Here is an 8,960-nt window from a genome sequence, read left to right as displayed (position 1 = left end):
TTCTACAAGAGATACTGGGATCTCCTTTGGATAATTCTAGGAGAGCGGTCGCTCTCTTAGATAAGACTTGATACTGCCTCTAATGCTAAAGGAGGGTTCTTTGATTGGCCGTAACTTTTTTCATATTGTGTTTGCTGCTTTGAAATTTTGCCAGTGAACTAAAATTTGGGCCCTAATTTTGTGGTTAAAATTTCAAAGAGATCCAACTTATAGTTAATTCTATAAAGAATAAAGTTGTTAAGGGTGCTTTTAGAATCCATAAAATGAATCAGACATTTGGTGAAAAATACTATATTCTTCCATAGAGATAACATGGGATTTTTTTGAAAAATGACCTTAATTGAGATTGTGTATAAAGAAAACTATTCATTCGTTACGTTTGGGAACCATCTTAAATGAAAGATAACAGTCCATAGATGTGCCTTTTCTTAGTTTCATTAAGATAAATTAAGTTTAAGTATTGATTTTTATCATTATTAACACATACTTTGACTTACGTTGTTTTGGGAATTGGAATTACGGCGTTTTACCACTGTTAAAGACACGCATTTTAGCCCTCATTTTTCATATTGGACTTACCGCGTTTGTGTCGTGATTCACGCCGTTAGCGGGATATTAAGCAAGAAAAACATGGCGTTTAAGCTCTCGGTTAAAATTAAAATTTTGGATTTGGAATTAAACTGGAGGCTAATTAGGTATGGTTTTTATTGTTTTCACAACAAAAAACGTCAATGAAATTTACTAAAATTAATTTTAAATTTAAAAGCCAACAGAATATTTTATTATTGACCAATTTCGCTAAGTCAATTTCGCTAAGCCTCGGTCAAGGTGGCGTTATGTATGTTGATGTTATAGGAATAGGCAACATTAACTTCAGTTGAGATAAAAGCCAGACATTACGAATACTGTTGGTATGTTCAAATTAATTATTATTCTTATTGGTAGATCAATTAATTACTACATTATTATCTGTGACAGCTAGGACACATCAATCCTTCAATCAGCTGTAGAGGTAAATTTTACACCTTGATGATGAAACCTCCGTTGGCTGAACGCTAGCGACAACTTTTCAAGGGAGATATGACAAACAGAACTATATATAGTCTTTCATTTAATAACTTTTTATATTTGCATTATTTAAATTTAAATTTTGTATTAATCGTGCTAAAGATTGCTGTTGATTGGTTTTTATCATGTTTTCTTTATTTTCGACATACTAACGTAGCTTTTGTATTTTGAGGGCGTGTTTTTTTTAAAGGCGTTTATAACACGATGTATAGTCAAAATTATATTTATTTTGGTTTATGTTTAATGTGTAACACACTGTTCAGTGTTACAGTGGTTCTGCAACTAAGCCTTCAAAGTTTCTGAAATTATCGTAGGTAAATATCAAAGAAACGAAAGTGTTCATTTTCAAAAATTGTTTCAAACTAACACTCACAGGTCTTGGTTCTGGTTTTAAGGGCTCTTTATTTTATAACGTTTTTTGGTTTGGTTAATTAACATAAATTTTGGTTAAATATGTAATACACTAGTTTTTGGTAAGTTTCAGAAATTAACGTTGCCAAATGACAAAGAGATGGATTTAATAGCTTTCATTTCAACATAATTATAACCATATAGATTTATTCATTTAATAACTTTTTTCGATTGAAAATAGGCCTAAAAAGTCAAGGAAAAGTCTGGGATATTGAAAATGCGCCTAAAAAGTCTGGGAAATTAAAAATGGGCGGGCCTAAAAAGTCTGGGAAATTTAAAATGGGCCTGAAAAGTCGGGGACAAGTCTGGGAAATTGAAAATGTGCCTGAAAAGTCAGGGAAAATTCTGGGAAAGTGAAAATGGTCCTAAAAAGTCAGGGAAAGTGAAAATGGTCCTAAAAAGTCAGGGAAAGTTCTGGGAAAGTGAAAATGGACCTTTTTAAAGGTCAGGGAAAAATATATTATAGGGAAAGTCTGGATAACACTATCAGGGTAACCAGAAAATGTGTTGTTTGACTGTCTGAGATTTGACCGAAGCCCCAAATTCGCCTAGTTTCTTTAAATTTAAAAAAATATTTTGTTTACAATACGTCTTATAAAATGTTTAGACTTTAATTCATTCAAGAATCTTCAGAATTAATTAATGCCACATAGACTTTAGAAGTATTAATATTGGAGGTTAAAAAGCATTAGAGTTAAACAAATACCGGGCTGCCAGGCTGTCTGTTAGACAGCAAAGATGACCATACTGTTTCTCATTCTCACTTATGAGAAATATGCTTCTTTGCCATCGGTCGACGTCATTGCTGATATACATACATAATATATATATATATATATACATAATATATATATATATATATATATATGAAAACCTTAGTCACTATGTTGTAGCAAAGAGAGTATAGGGGAGGAGTGGAAAGAGGGGGAAATCTTGTTGCTCTTTTCTACTGCGCAAAGTACTGAGTCAGCTTTTATCATTGCAATAACATTCAAATAAAGGCGGGAAGAATTAAAGGTTCGCTTGCAATTTTAAATTTTGTTTATTTTAAACAGAACCAAAAAAAAAAGGCTGGAAAAATTATTTTTAATCCTAAAAAACAATAAAAAAAATGTTTATACAATTTAAAAAAAAAATAAAAAAAAATTATGTTTATACAATTTAAAAAAAAATAAAAAATTATAATTTTTATACAATTTAGAAAAAAATAAAAAAATAAATTATAATTTTTATACAAATAAGAAAAAATAAAAAAAAATATAATATTTATATAATTGAAATAAAAATTCGGTTTTCCAGATCCTACGTGAAACATAATCTCAACATTATTTTTTCATTCAAGGAAAAAAAATTAACAGTGACTTACACTTAAAGTATTTCAGTTTTTTTCAGCGTCCTCCTCCATTTTTTTTTTCTTCTTCTTCAATATTTTTATTTTCTTCTATTTTTTTTTCTTTTTCCTCTTTTTCTTCCTTTTTCTCGTCTAATATTTGATGAATATAAAATTAATTGACATTAACTACGAATATTGTCCTACTGATCTGCTATATAAGCTTGACAAAAGAACACTATTCTATAGCCCTATCAGTGTTGCCACAAGTCAGCAAAATTCTTGGAAAGTTCCAATTAAAAAAAAAGGTAAGGAAAAGTCACGGAATTTCAAGAATTTGAATATAATCTTGGAGAGTTAAGAGATCACGTTTGACCTCACACGATAATTGCAGAGCTCGCATCACTTCCTCTAAAATGTTTCAAGCTAAACCAGAAGAAAATTTATTTCTGCTTAAACGCAATTGTATCACAAATGCTTATACTTAAACCAATAAAAACAACAATTGTAATTGTAGGGAAACACACGAAATAGTAAAAGATAAGTGTACTGCCTAGAAACGCAACTCTTTTATTATGCACAAACGTTTATTAAGATAATCAAATAGAAAACTACAACAATTATAAAAAAAAAACTTCGCGGTTTCGAACCTGTGGCCTTCCGGGAGTGAGGCGGATGCGATAACCGCAACACTAAAGATATGTTATTATTTTTAATCGAAAGAACAGGGTCAAGTAATTAAGCAATACGTGAACAAACAAACCCCTCCATAGAAAATGCATTAGACTATACTTTGCACGCTCGTACCTCTCTTTCTACTGTAGATACGGGGATGTCCTTTGAGTATGTTATGGTCCAATTTTTCCCCCATCTAACCATACTAAAAACATTGAGCTAAGTAAAAGTAACCTTCTAACAATAAGTGAGACAAAAAATAAGTTGACGACGATATTGAGGTAGCCTCAAGTTTAAAGTATCCTTGTATGGGGAGCAAAGAGTACTATAACATATCCAAAGGAGATCCCAGTATCTCTTGTAGAACAAGAGTTATGAGCCTCCAAAGTTTCGTGCAAAAATCATAAGTAACATAATAAAAATAAGTGAGACGATACCAAAGTTGACGAACATTTTGCTTAATATCTCGGCTCTTGTTTGTCGTAGCTCAATGTTTTTAGTATGGTTAGATGGGGGACAATTTGGACTATAACATATCCTAAGGACATCCCGGTATCTCTAGTAGACACAGAGTTATGGGCCTGCAAACTATAGTCTAATGCATTTCCTATGGACGGGTTGTTTGTTTACATTTAGCTTAATTACTCGGCCCCTGTTTGTCGTAGCTCAATGTTTTTAGTATGGTTAGATGGGGGACAAATTGGACTATAACATACTCAAAGGACACCCCCGTATCTCCAGTGGAAACAGAGTTACGAGCCTGCAAAATATAGTCTAACTCATTTCCTATGGAGGGGGTTTGTTTCTTTACGTTTTGCTTAAGTACTCGGCCCCTGTTTGTCGTAGCCCAAAGTTTTTAGTATGGTTAGATGAAGGACAATTTGGACTATAACATATCCCAAGGACATCCCCGTATCTACAGTAGAAACAGAGTTACGAGCCTGCAAAGTATAGTCTAATGCATTTTCTATGGAGGGGTTTGTTTGTTCACGTATTGCTTAATTACTTGACCCGGTTCTTTCGATTAAAAATAATAACATATCTTTAGTGTAGCGGTTATCGCATCCGCCTCACTCCCGGAAGGCCACAGGTTCGAAACCGCGAAGTTTTTTTTTTTGCTTGGAACATGCAAAGACCTTTATAATTATCCGAACATTTGTGTCAAGGTCACATTATTTACATCCCCGTATCTCTGGTAGAACCAGAGTTACGAGCCTCCAGAATTTAGTCTAATGTATTTCCTATGGAGGGGTTTGTTTGTTTACGATTAGCTTAATTACTCGACTACTGTTTGTCGTAGCCCTAATTCTTAGTATGGCTAGATGGGGGACAAATTGGTCTATAACATACTCAAAGGACATCCCCGTATCTCCAGTAGAAACAGAGTTACGAGCCTGCAAAGTTTATTTTCAAAAATCAAAAGTAACCTTCTAACAATAAGTGAGACAAAAAGTAAGTTGACGACGATATTGAGGTAGCCTCAAGTTTAAAGTATCCTTGTATGGGGAGCAAAGAGTACTATAACATATTCTAGGAGAGCGGTCGCTCTCTTAGATAAGACTTGATACTGCCTCTAATGCTAAAGGAGGGTTCTTTGATTGGCCGTAACTTTTTTCATATTGTGTTTGCTGCTTTGAAATTTTGCCAGTGAACTAAAATTTGGGCCCTAATTTTGTGGTTAAAATTTCAAAGAGATCCAACTTATAGTTAATTCTATAAAGAATAAAGTTGTTAAGGGTGCTTTTAGAATCCATAAAATGAATCAGACATTTGGTGAAAAATACTATATTCTTCCATAGAGATAACATGGGATTTTTTTGAAAAATGACCTTAATTGAGATTGTGTATAAAGAAAACTATTCATTCGTTACGTTTGGGAACCATCTTAAGTGAAAGATAACAGTCCATAGATGTGCCTTTTCTTAGTTTCATTAAGATAAATTAAGTTTAAGTATTGATTTTTATCATTATTAACACATACTTTGACTTACGTTGTTTTGGGAATTGGAATTACGGCGTTTTACCACTGTTAAAGACACGCATTTTAGCCCTCATTTTTCATATTGGACTTACCGCGTTTGTGTCGTGATTCACGCCGTTAGCGGGATATTAAGCAAGAAAAACATGGCGTTTAAGCTCTCGGTTAAAATTAAAATTTTGGATTTGGAATTAAACTGGAGGCTAATTAGGTATGGTTTTTATTGTTTTCACAACAAAAAACGTCAATGAAATTTACTAAAATTAATTTTAAATTTAAAAGCCAACAGAATATTTTATTATTGACCAATTTCGCTAAGTCAATTTCGCTAAGCCTCGGTCAAGGTGGCGTTATGTATGTTGATGTTATAGGAATAGGCAACATTAACTTCAGTTGAGATAAAAGCCAGACATTACGAATACTGTTGGTATGTTCAAATTAATTATTAATCTTATTGGTAGATCAATTAATTACTACATTATTATCTGTGACAGCTAGGACACATCAATCCTTCAATCAGCTGTAGAGGTAAATTTTACACCTTGATGATGAAACCTCCGTTGGCTGAACGCTAGCGACAACTTTTCAAGGGAGATATGACAAACAGAACTATATATAGTCTTTCATTTAATAACTTTTTATATTTGCATTATTTAAATTTAAATTTTGTATTAATCGTGCTAAAGATTGCTGTTGATTGGTTTTTATCATGTTTTCTTTATTTTCGACATACTAACGTAGCTTTTGTATTTTGAGGGCGTGTTTTTTTTAAAGGCGTTTATAACACGATGTATAGTCAAAATTATATTTATTTTGGTTTATGTTTAATGTGTAACACACTGTTCAGTGTTACAGTGGTTCTGCAACTAAGCCTTCAAAGTTTCTGAAATTATCGTAGGTAAATATCAAAGAAACGAAAGTGTTCATTTTCAAAAATTGTTTCAAACTAACACTCACAGGTCTTGGTTCTGGTTTTAAGGGCTCTTTATTTTATAACGTTTTTTGGTTTGGTTAATTAACATAAATTTTGGTTAAATATGTAATACACTAGTTTTTGGTAAGTTTCAGAAATTAACGTTGCCAAATGACAAAGAGATGGATTTAATAGCTTTCATTTCAACATAATTATAACCATATAGATTTATTCATTTAATAACTTTTTTCGATTGAAAATAGGCCTAAAAAGTCAAGGAAAAGTCTGGGATATTGAAAATGCGCCTAAAAAGTCTGGGAAATTAAAAATGGGCGGGCCTAAAAAGTCTGGGAAATTTAAAATGGGCCTGAAAAGTCGGGGACAAGTCTGGGAAATTGAAAATGTGCCTGAAAAGTCAGGGAAAATTCTGGGAAAGTGAAAATGGTCCTAAAAAGTCAGGGAAAGTGAAAATGGTCCTAAAAAGTCAGGGAAAATTCTGGGAAAGTGAAAATGGACCTTTTTAAAGGTCAGGGAAAAATATATTATAGGGAAAGTCTGGATAACACTATCAGGGTAACCAGAAAATGTGTTGTTTGACTGTCTGAGATTTGACCGAAGCCCCAAATTCGCCTAGTTTCTTTAAATTTAAAAAAATATTTTGTTTACAATACGTCTTATAAAATGTTTAGACTTTAATTCATTCAAGAATCTTCAGAATTAATTAATGCCACATAGACTTTAGAAGTATTAATATTGGAGGTTAAAAAGCATTAGAGTTAAACAAATACCGGGCTGCCAGGCTGTCTGTTAGACAGCAAAGATGACCATACTGTTTCTCATTCTCACTTATGAGAAATATGCTTCTTTGCCATCGGTCGACGTCATTGCTGATATACATACATAATATATATATATATATATATATACATAATATATATATATATATATATATGAAAACCTTAGTCACTATGTTGTAGCAAAGAGAGTATAGGGGAGGAGTGGAAAGAGGGGGAAATCTTGTTGCTCTTTTCTACTGCGCAAAGTACTGAGTCAGCTTTTATCATTGCAATAACATTCAAATAAAGGCGGGAAGAATTAAAGGTTCGCTTGCAATTTTAAATTTTGTTTATTTTAAACAGAACCAAAAAAAAAAAGGCTGGAAAAATTATTTTTAATCCTAAAAAACAATAAAAAAAATGTTTATACAATTTAAAAAAAAATAAAAAAAAATTATGTTTATACAATTTAAAAAAAAATAAAAAATTATAATTTTTATACAATTTAGAAAAAAATAAAAAAATAAATTATAATTTTTATACAAATAAGAAAAAATAAAAAAAATATAATATTTATATAATTGAAATAAAAATTCGGTTTTCCAGATCCTACGTGAAACATAATCTCAACATTATTTTTTCATTCAAGGAAAAAAAATTAACAGTGACTTACACTTAAAGTATTTCAGTTTTTTTCAGCGTCCTCCTCCATTTTTTTTTCTTCTTCTTCAATATTTTTATTTTCTTCTATTTTTTTTTCTTTTTCCTCTTTTTCTTCCTTTTTCTCGTCTAATATTTGATGAATATAAAATTAATTGACATTAACTACGAATATTGTCCTACTGATCTGCTATATAAGCTTGACAAAAGAACACTATTCTATAGCCCTATCAGTGTTGCCACAAGTCAGCAAAATTCTTGGAAAGTTCCAATTAAAAAAAAAGGTAAGGAAAAGTCACGGAATTTCAAGAATTTGAATATAATCTTGGAGAGTTAAGAGATCACGTTTGACCTCACACGATAATTGCAGAGCTCGCATCACTTCCTCTAAAATGTTTCAAGCTAAACCAGAAGAAAATTTATTTCTGCTTAAACGCAATTGTATCACAAATGCTTATACTTAAACCAATAAAAACAACAATTGTAATTGTAGGGAAACACACGAAATAGTAAAAGATAAGTGTACTGCCTAGAAACGCAAGGAAATAATATACAAAAATGTCGAAAAATAGTAAAATACATTCAGGCAATAGGGACTTGGCAATTCAGGCTTAACTCCGCCCCCAGCGCCATTATGGTATGTTTTTTTAACAGAATGAAAGCTACATAAGCCCCTCCTCCTGGTATGTTTTTTAGCACTAGTGGAAGGTAGCCTGACGTTGCATGACGTAGTACTGCCAAGTCCCTATTTGAATTTGAAAATTTATGGCAACGCCTTCTATAAATAGTTTTAAATTATAACTTATAGGGATGTTTTTGTTCAATAAAAGACCCAGGTAAATTTATAAAATTATTTTCTTGTCCTACCTTCCTTATTTCGGCAATTCTTGGCAATATGCCCCGGTTTTTTACAGATGTAACAAATTCTTTTTCCATTTTTTCCGCCTCTACGCAAACCTCCTCCCCTTCCTCCACGTCCTCCACCACGTCCCCCTCTTCCTCCACGTCCTCCTCCTCCTCCACGTTTTCCACCACCATAAAAACTTACAACGCACCCTTTATTAAAATGGTTCACTGCGTTTTCCATTTCTAAGCCTAAATCAATATACGATAAATTATTTATTTTAAACTACATAAAAATATCATTAT

General features: G+C 32.1%; 3 long non-coding RNA genes across 3 annotated transcripts; 2 read left to right on the top strand and 1 right to left on the bottom strand.

Annotated features, from left to right (window-relative positions):
* The first annotated feature begins 278 nt into the window (after nt 1-278).
* Nucleotides 279-1,273, top strand: LOC149610982 (uncharacterized). The gene is made up of 3 exons (XR_016376521.1): nt 279-695; nt 767-911; nt 979-1,273. It is a non-coding gene; the product is annotated as an uncharacterized LOC149610982 (long non-coding RNA).
* Nucleotides 1,274-5,384: 4,111 nt separating this feature from the next.
* Nucleotides 5,385-6,251, top strand: LOC149610981 (uncharacterized). Its single transcript, XR_016376556.1, has 3 exons — nt 5,385-5,673; nt 5,745-5,889; nt 5,957-6,251. It is a non-coding gene; the product is annotated as an uncharacterized LOC149610981 (long non-coding RNA).
* Nucleotides 6,252-7,741: 1,490 nt separating this feature from the next.
* Nucleotides 7,742-8,718, bottom strand: LOC149610980 (uncharacterized). Its single transcript, XR_016376728.1, has 3 exons — nt 8,679-8,718; nt 7,825-7,940; nt 7,742-7,760 (listed from the first exon to the last, which is right to left on the bottom strand). It is a non-coding gene; the product is annotated as an uncharacterized LOC149610980 (long non-coding RNA).
* Nucleotides 8,719-8,960: the final 242 nt, after the last annotated feature.

This window comes from Phalangium opilio, unplaced genomic scaffold (assembly GCF_054372755.1).
Source record: "Phalangium opilio isolate 3A_F unplaced genomic scaffold, DU_Popi_V2 ptg000329l_1, whole genome shotgun sequence".
Lineage (NCBI taxonomy): Eukaryota > Metazoa > Arthropoda > Arachnida > Opiliones > Phalangiidae > Phalangium > Phalangium opilio.
Note: the sequence above shows the minus strand (reverse complement) of the source record. Positions and strands in the feature narration are given on the sequence as shown.